General features: G+C 36.7%; 1 protein-coding gene across 1 annotated transcript in view; it reads left to right on the forward strand.

The window, feature by feature from the left end:
• The first annotated feature begins 555 nt into the window (after positions 1–555).
• Positions 556–18,486, forward strand: part of GALNT13 (polypeptide N-acetylgalactosaminyltransferase 13) — a 1,108,472-nt gene continuing 1,090,541 nt past the window's right edge. Inside the window, exon 1 of the mRNA XM_063595199.1 lies at positions 556–979. The gene's annotated coding sequence lies outside the window, so the exon portion shown is untranslated. The remainder of the gene's footprint in view (positions 980–18,486) is intronic.

Raw genomic sequence — 18,486 nt, forward strand, 5'->3', positions numbered from 1 at the left:
GCTGATTAGATTGTGCTCACCAGATTAAGGGTGGATCTGCCTTCCCCAGCCCATTGTCTCAAATGTTAATCTCTTTTGGCAACACCCTCACAGACATACTGAAGATCAATACTTTGTATGCTTCAATCTAATCAAATTGACACTCAGTATTAAACATCACAGTAGGTTTTTTATTACTGATTCAATTTCAGGACTCAATATTGACCTGTTTTGTATGTCAGTTTCTTCCTGTTTCAATCTTGGGAAATTGTGTGTTTCCAGGAATTTATCTATTTACTCTAAATTTTTATAGTTTGTGTGCATAGAAGTGCTCATAATAGTCTCTGAGAAGGTTTCGTATTTCTGTGTTTCTGTGGGTTTGGTTGTAATGTCACTTGTGCCATTACTGCTTGTGTTTGTTTGGATTTTCTGTCTGTTTTTTTCTTGTTAATCTTGTTAGAGATCTATTGATCTTGTTTGTCCTTTAATTTTTTGTTGCGTTGATTCTTTGTTTGAAACTTTGGGTTTCAATTTCATTCATTTCTGCTCTGATTTTAGTTATTTCTTTTCTTCTGCTAGCTTTGGGGTTAGCTTGTTCTTGTTTTTCTAGGTCCTCTAGATGTGATGTTAGATGGCTAAAATAAGATCTAACTTTTCGAGGTAGACCTTTAGCATTATAAACTTTCCTCTCAGCACTGATTTTTCTGTATCCCAGATATTGTGATATGCTGTATAATTGTTTTCACTTATTTCAAAGAATTTTTTGATTTCTAGCTAATTTTTTTCCTCAAAAGTCATTCAGGAACAAGTTGTTTAATTTCTATGTAATTGCTTGTTTATGGGGTTATTCTTGATATTGATTTCTATTTTCATCCCACTGTGGCCTGAGAGTATTGTTTTTTTTTTTTTCTTTTCTTTCCCTTTCCCCCTTAGGGTGTGCAACAATTGGGAATGCTGAGCAAGGCTTTGCCTCTATATCCCTATGCACTTCTGTTGGAAGGTAAGATGTGGTGGCTCAGGCTGCTGATCCGGGTGAGCTGGTGCTCTGAGATTTAGAAATCTGCCTGGGCATGGAGTGGAGAGGGCTTTGTTGCACAGCGATCTATATCCAGTAAGAGTGGGGCACCTCAGGCTGCTGAACCCAATGCATGGGTGCTCGGAATGTCTGGAGATCTGCTTTAGGGTGAAGCAAAGACAGCCCCAATGTACCATGATCACAGGGGAACAGGCTGAGACACCCGTCAATGGCACATGCAGACTGGTTCCAGGTCACTAAATTGGCTCTAGTTGTCTCATTGCCTAGGAGACACTGCAGCTATAGCAGTTCTCCTCCCACCCCAGGCTTGTAATAGGGAAGAGCACAATTCCTGCCTCTGGTGCTAAGACGCTTTCCACAGTTAGGGCTATGGAGGTCCCTACCCTGCTCCAGAGCCGGTGCTCCAGTCCCTGTCCAGAGATTAAAATGCCTGCATGGCCATGCTGGCAGATTGCCACAGAATGGCTGACTGTATGCACCTACCATAAAAATAATTTTCTTCTCTCAGTCCTGGATTGGGAAAAATATCTGTGAGTGTTTTTCCCTCACAGAATGTTCAAGCCTCTTCCCAAGACAGCTCCAGGATTTGGGGAAAATAAAGTGCTCTCCCTTGGCCTGGGCCCTTGGATCCCAAGTGGAAAGGTGAGTCACGGAGGGAGGTGCTCTTCCTCTCTCATGTACTAGGACTTTACTCATTTTCTTAGCCAGATGCCATCACAAGGGCTGTTTGCGGGCATTCTCATTTTTTGGATCAATGGTGTCCTTCACAATTCTGTGAAGGAAATTTCCATTTTCCTTCTTGATTTAAAGTTCACAGAGTTGGTCTTTATGCACTATCTTGCTATTTCCAAGTGGTTGAGGCAGGCTAATAGCCTCTAATATACCATCTTGAAAAAAAACTGCCTTATCAAATTTTAAACTCATGATCTGTGCCGTTACATAACTCTTAGAAGATGAGATATTTTCCACATCACAAAAATTTCCTACTATCCATATTGGTTGCCAGAAACATTATAACCAAGCTTAAGAAAGTTACTCATAGCCAAATAATTTCAAAAGCAAAAATATGAAAAGTCTTCAAATATTTGTACAGCAAAAATTATATTTATTATTGTATGTAGATGCTTTTTAACGCATTTATTCTACTATGTGAGGCATCTCCAAAATAATTGTGTTAAACTACTGAGTTTAATTGAGAATCCTCAAATAGCCTTGTATTTTTATTGCCATTTCCTGAACCCTAGGATGAACACAGCTTTTCCTTGAGTCTTTTCTTTGGAAACAGTCATTTTAAAGGACTCAGATATAATCTTAAAAGACAGCTATTGGTTAGAAGAAAAAACATAGCTAATATGCATGTACACACATATACATACATTAAATAGTTATAACACAGTGTTTCAGGAAAAGTGGCAGAAACTTGAAAGATCTGATATACTGAAGACATTAACAAAAAAAGAAATGAGAAAAGTAGGCCTTGATGACCTCAAGTAAACCTATGTGACTTATAGGGATAATAATTTTCATTGGATTGAATGGAAAAATACAATGGGCAATATTGAGATGTCTGCAGTCTCAATTTAGAGAAGCTCTGATATTTGTTGGTATAGATCATTGTGTCAAAGGCAAGAAAAATACTCATTTAATGAGAATTTATCAGTCTAGGAATAGAGGCTGTGCTCCCAATGAAGGTTTATATATAGTACAACGGACTCATTCCACTTGAACCAGTAAAGTTAGGTCAGCAGAAGCTTTCTTTAGTTATCTCTGAAATTGATAAAAGAAAGCTAACTAAAGTTAAGGGCTTTTACTTATTGATTGCTTCTACTGCAGCATTCCCCCTGTATAAACAAAATGATAAAGATTTTTTTTTTTAATTTTGGCAAACCACTCATGTCTGAACTGAAATGGAAATCTTAGAACCAAACCAAAATTTTAGGTGTTTTTTTCAGAATTTAGTTGCCTTTAAGATATGAATTATTTCTTTATGTTCTACCACTGTGAATTATGGATGAAGTAACTTGACATGTTATAAAAACGTGATAGTCTGTCTGAAATATTTTGATTACATATTTTTCTGAAGTCTTTTTCTTCTTTTTTCTTAAAATACAGTGTTCATTTCTCATAGTCTCCCATGCTTGAGGACTATCCTCTGAATAATTAAGCTTGCTCTGAGCATGACAAGTGATATGGTTTGGCTGTGTCCCCACCCAAATCTCAACTTAAACTGTATCTTCCAGAATTCTGATGTGTTTTGGGAGGGACCCAGGGAGAGATAATTGAATCATGGGGGCCAGTCTTTCCCATGCTATTCTAGTGATAGTGAATAAGTCTCATGAGATCTGATGGGTTTATCAGGGGTTTCCGCTTTTGCTTCTTCCTCATTTTTCCTTGCTGCTGCTATGTAAGAAGTGTCTTTTGCCTCCCACCATGATTCTGAGGCTTCCCCAGCCACATGGAACTGTACATCCAATTAAACCTCCTTTTCTTCCCAGTCTCCAGTTGTCTTTATCAGCAGCATGAAAATGGACTAATACAGTAAGGTGGTATCAGTAGAGTGGGGCATTGTTGAATAGATACCTGAAAATGTAGAAGCAGCTTAGGAACTGGATAACAGGCAGAGATTGGAACAGTTTGAAGAGCTCAAAAAAGACAGGAAAACATGGGAAAGTTTGAAACTTTCTAGAGACTTGTTGAATGGCTTTGCCCAAAATTCTGTGGTGATATGGACAATAAAATCCAGGCTGAGGTGGTCTCAGATGGAGATGAGGAACTTGTTGGGAACTGGAGCAAAGGTGACTCTTGTTATGTTTTAGCAAAGAGACTGGTGGCATTTTGCCCCTGCCCTAGAGATTTGATCTTGAGAGAGATGATTTAGGATATCTGGTGGAAGAAATTTCTAAGCAGCAAAGCATTCAAGAGGTGACTTGTATGCTGTTAAAGGCATTCAGTTTTATAAAGGAAGCAAAGCATAAAAGTTTGGAAAAATTGCAGTCTGACTATGCAATAGAAAAGAAAATCCCATTTTCTGGGGAGAAATTCAAGCCGGCTGCAGAGATTTGCATAAGTAGCAAGGAGCCTAATGTTAACCTCCAAGACCATGGGGAAAATGTCTCAGGGCATATCAGAGAACTTCACAGCAGCCCCTCCCATCACAGACCTGGAGGCCCAGGAGAAAAAAGTGGTTTTGTGGGCTGGGCCCAGGGTCCCTGTGCTGTATGCAGCCTAGGGACTAGGTGCTGTGTGTCCCAGCTGTGCCAGCTGTGGCTGAAAGGGGCCAATGTAGACCTTGGGCTATGGCTTCAGAGAGTGGAAGCCCCAAGCCTTGGCATCTTCCATATGGTCTTGAGCCTGCAGATGGACAGACATCAAGAATTGAGGTTTGGGAACGTCCACCTAGATTTCAGAAGATGTATGATAATGCCTGGATGCCCAGGCAAAACCTTGCTGCAGGGGCGGAGTCCTCCTGGGGAACCTCTGCTAGGACAGTGCAGAAGGGAAATGTGGGGTGGGATCCTCCACACAGAGTCCCTATTGGGGCACTGCCTAGTGGAACTGTGAGAAGAGGGCCATCGTCCTCCAGACCCCAAAATGGTAGATCTACCGACAGCTTGCACTTTGCACCTGGAAAAGCTGCATATGCTCAATGTTAGCCCATGAAAGCAGCCAGGAGGGAGGCTGTGCCCTGCAAAGCCACAGGGGTGTAGATTCCCTAGACCATGGAAACCCACCTCTTGCATCAGCATGACTTGGATGTGAGACCTGGAGTTGAATGAGATCATTTTGGAGCTTTAAAATTTGACTGCCCCCTTGGATTTTGGACTTGCATGGGCCCTGTAACCCCTTTGTTTTGGACAATTTCTCCCATTTGGAACTTCTGTATTTACCCAATATCTGTACTCTTATTGTATCTAGGAAGTAACTAGCTTGGTTTTGATTTTACAGGCTCCTAGACAGAAAAGACTTGCCTTGTCTCAAATGAGACTTTGGACTGTGGACTTTTGAGTTAATGCTGAAATGAGTTAAGACTTTGGGGGACCATTGGGAAGGCATGATTGGTTTTAAAAATGCGAGAACATGAGATTTGGAGGGGCTAGGGGTAGAATGAAATGGTTTGGCTGTGTCCCCATCCAAATCTCAACTTGAATTGTGTCTCCCAGAATTCCCATGTATTGTGGGAGGGACCCAGGGGGAGGCAATTGAATCATGGAGGCCAGACTTTCCCGTGCTATTCTTGTGATAGCGATTAAGTCTCATGAGATCTGATGGGTTTATCAGGGGTTTCCACTTTTGTTTCTTTCTCATTTTTTTCTTGCCACCATGTAAGAAGTGCCTTTTGCCTCCTACCATGATTCTGAGGCCTCCCCAGCCATGTGGAAGTGTAAGTGCAATTAAACCTCTTTTTCTTTCCAGTCTTGGGTATGTCTTTATCAGCAGCGTGAAAAATGGACTAATACAGCAAGTATTTGAAATATGTGGATAGGAATAAGAATTTGTGATTAAGACAAGGTAGGCTTATTTGAGATATCATAATTTACAAATAGCCTAAGAAACAGAATTTCTTGAAATTTATAGTTTACTTAGAATCAGTGGGAATCTTAAGAACTAGCAAATCTACTATTGCTCATTCTTTTCTAGCTGCCTACTCCTGTATTAAACATTTTTTAAAATTGCTTTGGGAAAAGTAAATTTCCTTTCCTTTCACTAATGATCATAATAAATAATATTTGGTGTAAAGCAGAAAAATCAGTAAGACAGAAAATGCAAGGAAAAAATTATGTAAAATCGATAACACTCAGAATCTGTTAAATACAGGATATTTAAGAATTGACAATAATCCTCATCCTACTGTTCTTTATTTCTCAGCAAGTGCAATGAATGTTGGCATTGTTTCTCAGACTTTGGTATGACAGTAAACTATAAAAGTATTTATTTGACACTAATTATAATTAAGGCATAGTGAGATAATCAATTGATGCAGTCTGTAATTCCCTATTCTTAATTTTACAAAATAAAAATTCACAGCGATGGGAGACCTGGTCCAGCCCTGTCCATTGTGACCCACACCTCCTTAGGACTGAGCAGAAAGAGCTGCTGCAATGTAAGTTGATCTAACCTAGTTGGAAAGCAATTTATTAATAATAGAGACCTCAAATATGGATGTTCTTTGGGATTCTAATCTAATAAAATAATTAAAGTAGTCTAAACAACACAAAATACAGATAAACTTCATGCATAGTATTAATAATGGCTGACCATTATAAAGTACTTATTATAGAACAGCAACTGTGATATTTCAAGTGGATCATACCATATAATCATTATCAAAACTATTCTGACATATTTACTTTTACTACCTATGATCTCAGTACTTTGGGAGGATCACTTCAGGTCAGGAGTTCAAGACCACCCTGGGCAATTTATTGAGGCCCCATCTCTACAAACAATAAAAAAAAATTAGCCAGTCATGGTGGCAAACACTGGTAGTCCTGGCTACACTGGAGGATGAGGAGGGAGGATCAACTGAGCCCAGAAGATTGAGGCTGCAGTGAGCTATGATCCTGTTACTGCACTCCAGCCTGGGTGACAGAGCAAGACCCTGTTTCTAAACATATATTAAAAAACAAAAATATAAAAATATAAATTAAAAGATAAAACAAAAATAAAACAGTAAAATTAATTAATTGATGATTATACAACTAATAAGTCATAAAACTGGGATTAAAACTTAGTAGGTGGAAATTCAGAATTCATACACTTTTCACATTTTGAAATTTTTTTTAAAAGTCTGCAATTATTTTAATTTTAATTGACAATTAGAAATGATATATACTTATGGTGTACAATATGATGTTTTGATATAAACGGACACTGTGGAATAGCTAAATCAGGCTACTTAACATATGCATTACCTCACATATTTATAATTTTTTTGTGGTTGGAAGAACACTTGAAATCTACTCTCTTAGCAATTTTCAAGTTTATGATATATTGTTATTAACTACAGTCACCACAATAATGAGCTCAATAGAGCTCTTGAACTTATTCCTCTTGTGTAATTGAAATGTTTTGTCCTTTGACCAACATCTCCTTAATCCTGCCCCTCGCCCTTGGACTCTGGTAATTATCATTTTATTTTACTCTCTGTTTCTATAAGTTGACTTTCCTAGATTCCACAAATAAGTAAAATGATGCGATATCTGTCTTTCTGTGCCTGGCTTATTTCGCTTAACATAATGTCCTCCAAGTTCATCGACGTGAACTCCAAATGACAGAATTTCATTTTTTAAGGCTGGATACTATTCCACTCTGTATATATACCACATTTTCTTTATTCATCTGTTGATGGACACTTAGGTTGATTCCGTATCTTGGCTGTGTTGAATAATGCTGTAATAAGCATGAGAATGCAGATATGTCTTTGACATACTGATTTCAGATCCTTTGGATATATATCCAGTAATGGAATTGGTGGGTTTTGTAGTTCTAGTTTTAATGTTTTGAAGAACTTCCAACCTGTTTTCCACAATGGCTGTGCTAATTTACATTCCCATCAGCAGTGTACAAGGGTTCCCTTTTCTTCACATTCTTGCCAACACTTATTTGCCTTTTTGATAATAGCCGTTCTAACAAAATGAGATGATATCTCATTGTGGTTTTAATCTGAATTTACCTAATGATTACTGATGCTGGCATTTTTTCTTATAATTGTTGGCCATTTGTGTGTCTTCTTTGGAGAAATATCTATTCATGTCTTTGCTAATTTTTAAATTGAGTTATTTGTTTTCTTACTATTGAATTGCTTGAGTTCCTTAAATATTTTGGATATTAACTGTGTGTCAGATGTGTGGTTTACAAATATATTCTCCTATTCTGTAAGTTGTCTTTTTACTCCATTGATTGTTTTCATTGCTGTATAGAGGTGTTTTAGTTTGATGCAATCCATTTGTTTATTTTTGTGTTAGTTGCCTATGCTTTTGAGGTAATATCCAAAAAATTCATTGCCTAACTCAATGTCAAGAAGCTTTTTGCCTGTGTGGTTTTATAGTTTCAGGTCTTATGGTTAAGTCTTTAATCCATTTTTAGTTATTTTTTAATACATTGTAAAATAAGGGTCTAATTTTATTTTTTGCATGTAAATATCCAGCTTTTCCAGTACCAGTTATTGAAGAGACTATTCTTTCCCCATTTTATGTTCTTGTATCCTTGTGAAAGATCTGTTAACCATAAATGTGTATATTTATTTCTGGGGTCTTTGTTCTGTTTCATTGTTCTATATGCCTGTTTTTATGCCTGTAACACACTGTCTTTATTATTGTAGCTTTATAATATAATTTGAAAGAGGATGTATGGTGTCTGCAGCTTTGTTCTTCTTGCTTAAGATTGCTTTAGCTATTTTGGGTCCTTTGTAGTTTTATACAAATTTTAGGATTTTTTTCTGTATCTGTGAAAAAGGTCATTGCGATTTGGTAGGGATTGCTTTTGGTAGAAATTACTTTGGGTAGTATAAACATTTTTACAATATTAATTCTTCTAATCCATGAACACAGGGTATCTTTCTATTTATTTGTATCTTCTTCATTTTCTTCTTTTCTGATTTACAAGCCTTTTGTATCTTTATTTATTTATTTATTTATTTAGCCTAATTTCTCTGGATAGGACTTCTAGTACTATATTAAATAGAAGTGGTGAGAGTTGGCCGGGCAAGGTGACTCACGCCTGTAATCCCAGCACTTTGGGAGGCTGAGGTAGGTGGATCACAAGGTCAGGAGTTCGAGGCCAGCCTGGCCAACATGATGAAACCCCTTCTTTACCAAAAGTGCAAAAATTAGCTGAGTGCATTGGTGTGTGCCTGTAATCCCAGCTACTCAGGAGGCCGAGGCAGGAGAATTGCTTGAACCCAGGAGGCAGAGATTGCAGTGAGCCGAGATTGCACCAACGCACTCCAGCCTGGGTGACAGAGCAAGACTCCATCTCAGAAAAAAAAAAAAAAGTGGTGAGAGTTGGCATACTAGTTTTGTCCCTGAACTTAGAGGAAAAGTTTTCAGATTTTACCATTGAATATGAACATTGAGATCTAGTTTGTTGAGAGTTTTTATCACAGAAAGATGTTAAATTTTTTCAAATGCTTTTTCTGCATCTGTTGAGATGATCATAGGATTTTTATTCTTCACCCTGTTAATGTGGTGTATCATTTTTATTGATTTGCATATTTGAATAATTCTTCCATCTCAGAGATAAGTTCTACTTGATCATAGTGTATAATCCTTTTAATGTGCTATTGAATTTAGTTTGCTAGTATTTTTTTGAGGATTTTTGTGTCTATATTCATCAGGGATATTGGTCAGTAATTTCCTTTCTTACTGTGTTCTTATCTGGCTTTAGTATCAGGGTAATACTTTAAAAATGAGTTTTGGAAGTATTTCCTTCTCTTTAATGTTTTGGAAGAGTTTGAGAAGGATTAGCATTTATTTTTCTTTAAATATTTGATAGAATTCGCCAGTGAAGCCATATGGTCCTGTGGCTTTGGTCTATAAGAAAGAAAATGCCATATGGTCCTTTTCTTTCTTGGGATTTTTTTATTATTGATTCAATCTCATTACCGGTAATAAGTCTGTTGAAATTTTCTGTTTCTTCATTATTCAGTCTCTGTAGGTTGTATGTTCTAGGAATTTAACCATGTTTTTCTAGGTTATTCACTTTGCTGGAGTATAAATGTTCATAGTAGTCTTTTTGATCCTTTGTATTTGTATGGCATCAGTTGTAATGTCTCCTATTTGTTTATGATTTTATTTACTTGCATTTTCTCTTCTTTTTTTCTGGGTTAATTTTGTTTATATTTTCAGAAAAACAACTCTGGTTTTATTGACTTTTTAATATTATTTTTAATATTATTTTTCTATTCTCTTTTTCACTTAATTCTACTTTATGTCTTTTAATTGGAGAAGTTTATTCATTTATATTTAAAGTAACTATTGAGGGGTAAGGACTTACTATTGCCATTTTGTTCATTGTTTTCTGACTCTTACAGATCCTTTCTTCCTTTTTTCTCTTATTGTCTGTCTTTGTGATTTAATAATAAAGCAGCTACACTTTAAATTACTAAGTACTATTTATTATAACTGAATCTTTATTAAAATGTAATGCATTTGAAACTTTGACATCTATTAGCCAATTTCCCTGAATTCAATGTACTTTTTAGGAGAGGCAGCATGGTAGAGAACACTGGATCTCAAAGTCTGGTTCCCAATCAGCAACATCAGCATCATCCAGGTATGACTAGTTAGAAATGCAAATTCTTGGGTTCTAGCCCAGACCTACTGAATCATAAGCTCTGAGGTCTGATTCAGAAATCTGTGTCTTAATAAGCCCTCTATGTGACTGTCATGCATGCTAAAATTTAAGAACCACCAGTTTAGTAAAGGAAGAAAAATTTTATTGAAATTACCTGAGTTTAATCATATTCCACACCCAGCTTTGTAAATTTGTGCAAATTATTTAATCTTCCATTTCTTTCTTTACAAAGTTAAGGATAATAATAAGTATTGCATGGGTTTTCTATAAAGATTATATAATATTTGCTAGGAGTAGTGAGTGCTTAATAAATGGGAGTTATTGCCATAGGATGGTTCATTCTGAAAGGTCTAGCTAACAGCCCTTCACAAACGCCTAATATGCCTTACTCACATCTTATAAGACACTTCAGTGGCTAATATATTATGCCAAATTGGGATTCAAAAATAATGGCTTTCTAATTTGGAAATGGTGTCCCTGATACAATTAGCTCTTTGCAACTAGAGAATCTATTACAGTCTGTTTGTTAAGTACTAAGCAAATTCTTCTTCTTACAGCATATCAATGATTAGCCTTGCTAGCTTTTGTGTATGGTGCAAATTAGGCACTTAAAGTGCATAAGCCGTTCTCAGGGAAATCCACAAAGTGGTAAGTGATAAACAAAATTGAACGCTCTCAATAAAGAATACCTGGGTTTTGTCAGCATGACCAGTAGGAAAAACTGCACAGAATACTCACCTTCTAATTGGCCCCTCTGTTGGAAAACAAATCTCTTGCCTACTGTGCTATAATACTGACAGGAAAAAGGTAAAAAATATAGTTGTTACGGAAAGGGCCACTTCCTTGGCAGGCTTACCAGGCTATTATATTTTTTAGGAGCTGAACTTTCCCCACGGTATTAATTACCCAAAATGACCACCTGGAGACTGGGCAGGGTGGTGGGGAGCACTTTGTTCAGGGTCTCAGGTTGCAGGGCTCTGTGATAAAAACACCCTCACCATCTGTGATAACCACCAGCAGCCAGCGGCAGCCAGGTAATGAGATCAAATCATTCCCCTTAAACTTTAACCTGTCTGGGTAAGACAAAGGCTCAGCAAAGAGGATACGTCATTAAATTTAATTTAGACTTCTGGAGTTTAGACTTTTGTTTTTATCAATAAAATAAATGTTTAAACCTAAAGCCATTTGCAGGAGCAGACACAATGAAGCTTTGACTTATTGCCTCTAGATAATGCTAGGTTCTTGCCAGTGCATATATTCCTAATAAAAGCAAGGCACATGAAAATGGCGACTGTTGTCTATTTAAAATATCTCTTCTGGTCTATGTGTCCAGTGATCTTACACATATAAGCTTAACTTTTTTGGATGTTTACAATTTTTTTTTGAGTTTGTGAATAATATTATAATTATGTTGAGCCTGAATTATAGGTTTGCATTTGCTAAGCAGAAGACACTGTCTGCACTAAATGACTTTTTAAAGAGTTTCCTAATGAGCAGTGGTGTTCAATATGTTGGGAGCTGTGAGCACCACATGAATCAAAGTGCTAGCTATTAAAATAGGTCTTCTTAATTAAATGGAATTATATTTTCTTTAAAGGAGCTATTTGACTTTATCAAACACATTACAATTTGACTTTATCAAACACATTACAAAGATATGGAGGAGGAGTCAGACTCATTACAGGTGGTAAAGAAATGACTGGAGATGAAATTAAAGTTTCCAATTTTCTCCCTCCTCTTCCTGCTCCTCTTCCCTCCATCTTCTGATTTAGTTGCTTTTAAACTGACAGCATTATAGATGTCTCATCTTCATGCTCACCCTGGTTTTTGCTTGAGGTCTTAGTGTGCCTCTGTCATTTTTGATTTCACAAATAACGCAGGTCACTCCATTACCTTGAACTTGCACATCACCATTACACATAGAAGACTGTAAATATTTTAAACATGATTTCTTGGTAATTTGTGGTTTAATAACTATGAAAATTAGCCTTACACATGTGTCAAGGAAAAGGCAAAAGAGGGAAAGACTAAATATAAAAAGAACCAATAAGAAAGGCAAGTAAAATCTACATGCTATGTAGTCTATGATCACATAACTCCATGAAAAGTTTCCTTCCAAAATGTGTAACATTTGTCATTACAATATTTGTTGAATATAAGTGATGAATGACTGAATGACTTTAGGTCTTGTTAGACTACTTAGTTGCCTGCTGGTGCACCATAACTATGATTACAGGAAAAATGGCCATGCGTGATTATAAGGCATCCAAATAAGACCCATTATGTTGTGAGCTAGTGCTTTTCTGTATTACCATCTATCTACCAAGATGAGTTAAAATGGACATACAATCAGAGAGGTGAGGTTTATAAAACATTCTTAACTAAAATATTATTGAACAATGGAAGAAGGTGATAAAAATTAATAGCTATTATGTTATTTAAAAATTACTATGTTTTTTAAAATCAAGAAGAGTTTTATCTCAGTGTTCTGCATACTAATGCGTACTAACCAACTTACCATGCACATTAGATAAATCCTAAATAATAATTTGTTATAAATATTCAAGAAGTTATTTTTCTGCTTATAAAAAATATGTTTATTGTTAAAAACTTAGAAAATAGATAAAATAAAAAGTAAAAAATACTTAGAATTCCACACCTAAAAATAGCCTCTAACAGATTGGATATTTAGCTCATTCTTGCATAACATTTCCATATTTTTAAAATAATGGACATCACATTTCCTCTGGGGAGCCTTCCTATCCTGCTTATCCTGACTAGGCCAGCTTCCTCTCCCATGATATCCATATTTTCCCCACTTACTTAACTCATCTTATTATAAAATCTATTTAAAGGTTTGTCCACCCCTCCCAATAAGATTACTAAGTGAAATCTAAGAAATCATGTCTCATTCCTCTTTGTATCCCTAACACTAAACACCCTGCATCTACAAAATTAAACCTAGGATTGTTAAAAGAACAATGTGTAAGTTAGTTCAAATATAATTCTCTATCCAACCTTTTTCACTTAACATATATAAAAGTATCATCTTATGTCATTATATTTCCTCAGAACTCCCCCTGCTTTTCCTTAGGCACAGTATTCCATCATATGTCTATACTATAATTTCTTTTTTTTTTCCCTGAAACATTTGAGAGTAATTTGCCAACATGATGCCCATCACTCCCAAATATTTTAGTATTTATTTCTCTCAAAAGGATATTTTCCAACAGAATCATAATAAAAAATTTATAGATACATTACTACCCTCATTAGAGTATAGATATATATTGTAGATTAGACAAGTTCCACCATTTGTCTCAATAATGTCCTTTGTAAAAGCGAAAGGATGTCAGTCAGAAGCACACACTGAATTCACTTGTCATTCCCCCTTAGTCTTCAGTCTTCCCATAACATTCATGATCTTGAAAGTTTTGAAGAATACAGACCAGTAATTTTGGAGAATGTTCTTCAGTTTATGTTTGTCTAATGTTTCCTCACAAATAGATTCAGGTTATGTATTTCTGGCAGGAATATCACAGAAGTGATGCTGGGGTTGTTGTTGTTGCTGTTGTTTTTTTGAGATGGAGCCTCATTCTGTCCTGCTGGTGTGCAGTGGCGTGATTATATAAGCATTCCCCAGCTTTTTTTGTGATTATAGAAAGCAATGTGTTACTGCAAAGAACACAGTACAGTAGAAAAGTTATAATTATACAGGATGGATAAGCTATGAAGATCAAATGTACAGCATGTGACTATAGATAATAATAGTGTATTATATACTTGAAATTTGCTAAAAGAATATATCTTAAGTGTTCTTACCATATACAAAACATGGTAACAGTATGAGGTGATGGATATATTAATTAGCTCAATTGTGATAGTCATTTCACTATGTATGCATGTATCAAAGCATCAAGTTATACACATTAAATGTATACAATTTGAATTTCTCAAGCATATCTCAATAAAGCTGGAGAAGAAAAATGATACTTGTATTTCAAGACCTTAAAAATCTAAAAGAGAGATATGTGTTTACAATTAGTAGGCAGAACACAGAAATATAACAAAAGTAAAATCAATACATCTGAAAGCATCAAACTAGGAGATACGAATTTCAATAAGACATTAATTTGACTTCAGGGAAACTAATTTCTGAATATTATGTTTATTCTTCTTTATCTCAAATGTGTTCTAGGGCAAAGTCCTTTCATTCTGTTTTTCTTGCTTTTTTCACAGTAGGTATTTTTTTATGAGCTTCATGTATAAATTGAGATTATGAAATAGTTGATTCCGTCTTCTGACTATTGTAGTCTAGCAACAGTGGGAATGAGAATGAAAAAGGAGTCAACTTTAGTTGCATGTTTAGTTTGCCTGTAGAGTATCCTTAAGGGGCAGCTGGCCAAGAAGCAGGGAGAACCTAGAACTCCAGGAACCAGTTCGTTGCACTGATTTTGCTGCAGGAGAATGTCTTGCCTGAGGGTCTGGTTTATTCTGAATGCCTCTGAAGAGTATAATGTGTTCTCTTGAGGGGCAAAGGAGAATTTTGTTTTAAATAAGGAAATACTCAGGATGAGATAGAGTATGAAATGACTTCTGAGATTCAGTAGGGGGCATACTTAGACTTACCAGATTAATTCCACACCCTGCCCCCAACCCCCACATGCCCTCCCATTTCTTTTCTTTTCTTTTCTTTCTTTCTTTTCTTTCTTTCTCTTTCTTTCTTTCTTTCTCTCTCTCTCCTTCCTTCCTTCCTTCCTTCCTTCCTTCCTTCCTTCCTTCCTTCCTTCCTTCCTTCCTTCTTTCCTTCTTTCTTTCTTTCTTTCTCTCTTTCTTTCCTTTCTGACAGGGTTTTGCCTTGTGGCCCAGGCTGGAGTGCAGCGGCACAATCACAGCTCACTGCAGTTTCGACTTCCTGGGCTCAGGTGATTCTGTCACCTCAGCCTCCTGAGTAGCTGGGACTACAGGCATGCGCCATGAAGCCCAGCTAATTTGTTTGTTTGTTTGTATGTTTGTTTTTTGAGACGGAGTCTTGCTCTGTCACCCAGGCTGGAGTGCAGTGGTGCGATCTCGGCTCACTGCAACTCCGCCTCCCCAAGCCAGGCTAATTTTTTAATTTTAATTTTAATTTTTTGTAGAGATGGGTTTTGCCATGTTGCCCAGCTTGGTCTTGAACTCCGGAGCTCCAGCGATTTGCTCTCGCAGCCTCCCAAAGTGCTGAGATTACTGCATGAATCATAATGCCCAGCCTCCTACAAAACTTTAAAGTTAACACTTTGCTTTTCTACATGGAAATTACCAAATCTTCTATAGCCTTCTTTTTCTTTATCCTCTCCTCCACTGTTCATTTTCTCTGTACAAATTGCTTTTAGAGACTAGTTACAGTACAGGCTGGAACACCTTCCTTGGTGTCTTCTAATCATAGATAATGGAGTGGTCATTGTAACCAAGGGCTGCACTGACAGTCCTTTGAGGTTGAATACCCTAAATCCATAGACTGTGCCAAAAGTTCTCTCCATGTGGATGTTTTCAACATTTTATAATTAATTTTTTTTAATGAAAGATTCTCTTGGTTTTTCTTTACATGCCCAGGCCTTACCTGAAAACATGCATTTTAATTTGGTATGTTTAACTTTGAGAAATTATGATCCAAAGTGTTCTTAATATAGACCCTGGATTTCCTGAGATACACTAAATTACAAGTTTCTTCTCTGTTGTCTACATAAGTATGTGAAATCAAAGCATGTTCTTATTTATTTCATAACTTTTGAAATGAATAATAAATGTTTTCAGTCCTCTACAGTGTACCAGGTTCTATGTTAAACCGTTTATATGCATTTTTTTAAAATTGAATTCCCATTGTAATTCTATATCATAGGTGTCATTATAATTCCCATTTTCCAGATGAGGAAACTGAGGCTTATAAATGTTTCATAATTTGTACAAGATCATACCAATAGGGCTGGCTACATAATTTGTGGGACCACATGCAAGATAAAAACCGTGGACCCCCAGCTCAAAAATCAAAACAAAAGCTTTTCCTTTTCTTTATCAGTGTCTTTCTCTCAAGTTGTCATAGTGTTTTTATTTGCTGTTGAATATTGTCCTAGCTTGGGCATAAGGATACTCAAGTGATACATGTATACTCTAACAGGTGCCCAGAACCTAGAGCCCTGCCCTGAAGCTTATTGCATTGGGCATAAAAGCCCAACCTGGCCTTAGCCTGCCCAAGCTTCTCCAGGGGCAGAAGATAGTAGTGGTCACAAGGCAAGGATAGGAGGGAAAACCTAGGTGAGATGTGGGTAGCAGAGGAAGAGGGATCAGGCAGCTGAGAATCAGTTCTAGGGAGGTGTGGAGATTGTGGGAGGTAGGACTACACCTGCACTGAGGCTCCAAGTCTTTGGTGCACATGCCATTGTCTTATCAGACTTCACTTAAGTCACAAATCCAAAGATAAGTTTATGATGAATTTCAAGACAGCAACTGTAAGACATTAAAACCCAAACACAGGATCCTCTTTTGAGCTGTGCCTTCAGAGGAGTTCATTTAAAAAACTGAAGTTGATGAAATTACATAAAGCCATATACCATGAAGGTATATAGCACTTGAGTACTAACAACAGAGTTTGGAATCCATCACAGTTAGGTAGGATGCCAAAGCCTAGTATCCTAGAAGTCATGGTAATTTAGTAGAGGAAATAGGAGTCATACATGTTCATTAGGTATCAAAAACTACTCAGTGAAAAGAAGGCTTTTACTAAGACAAGAAGAATCATATGGTCTAATGCTGGCTGGAAAGTCTAGCACCCACCTTTTAGGCAATCTATGCTATTTCAGGGTTTTACTCTTAGTAATCATTATGCTTTCAATCAAATGATTTTGCCTGCATATTATTATCTATGTGAAAGCATGTAAAACGAGTAGTGTTAATGCATCATTTTTATTGCTTTAAAAAAAAGTTTCCTTTTTGGTGACCTGGAAACTTTCCTCCCTAGCTTGTTAATTAGGTTTTTCTGAAGCAGTGCTCAGTCTTGACCATGTGATTCTTGGTCACAGACAGTGGCCACCCTAGAGTGTAATGGTCAACCTCCCTGAGAATTTGGAGAGGGGGGTGTCCTCTGTTTGGAGTGGAGGCTGACTCCTAGCTACAGCTTACTTTGCTTTTATAATTTAATAACAAATTTCCCTATTATGCCTGTGTTCAAATTTCATCTGAAGAAAGAAAAGCAAATCCACCACCGGACGTGCACGTTTCCCATTACCCTTAATAAAACATATTGCACAGTGTGGAGTGACATTTTAAAAGAACAGACCTTTCAGCAGCCTGTCTCTACGCCATTGTGCATAACTAAAGCCTGCTAGGTCACAAAGGGAGATGCAGGGAAGTGGATTAATATGTAAACCAACCTAGGCACCTTCAGATGATGAATTCTAAGGTATACTTTGTGAATTCATTTCATTTTGAGAGCAGTTGTGCCCAGAAATTAATTTGTATTCATAAAGCTTCCCCATTTTCTCTTTAGATAATGACAAGCTTTGTTCTTCTTGAAAAGTTTGTTTTTAACAATGTGGCACATTAATTCTGTAAGATAAACATTTCTAACCAAAGCATGGTATAGAAAATTGTTGATAGAAAATAATATATTTTTGAAAAACATATAGAATGTCCCAGTTCTCACATAGTGCCTGCCTTAGAAATGCAATGGATGGAGTCTGTGTGTTTTGAGATTTTTAAAGAAACTCATTAAAATTCATATATGTAAAGCTTATTTTAACAAAATAGACATAAAAGCACTCTTAATTTCTGAACGAATCACTACAGCTAAAAGCATTGGGATTTAATTGTTGCCCGGTCCCCAGCACACGGCAGTCTTCCACATGAGGTGAGAGCCAGCATCACAGAGCTTAGGGGATTTGAGCTTGCCTCTGAGGACAGGGATCTGAGAGTCTGACATCCTTTTGAAGCTTCCATTGTGTATTGCTCCAATAAATGTATTATAGTTCTTTCTAGAGAATGACAAAACATTATCTTAAAACTACAAGTTTTTCAGGCCACCATTACAGACAGTGGCTTAACTATGATAAGTACATTTCAAGCTCCTATGTCTTAGATTCCACCTAATGGACTGTCAGGAAAAAGATGGAGCTTCATGGGTCAAGCATTTATCAGTTGTTGAC

The sequence above is a fragment of the Pan paniscus genome, chromosome 13, assembly GCF_029289425.2.
Source record: "Pan paniscus chromosome 13, NHGRI_mPanPan1-v2.0_pri, whole genome shotgun sequence".
Taxonomy (NCBI): domain Eukaryota; kingdom Metazoa; phylum Chordata; class Mammalia; order Primates; family Hominidae; genus Pan; species Pan paniscus.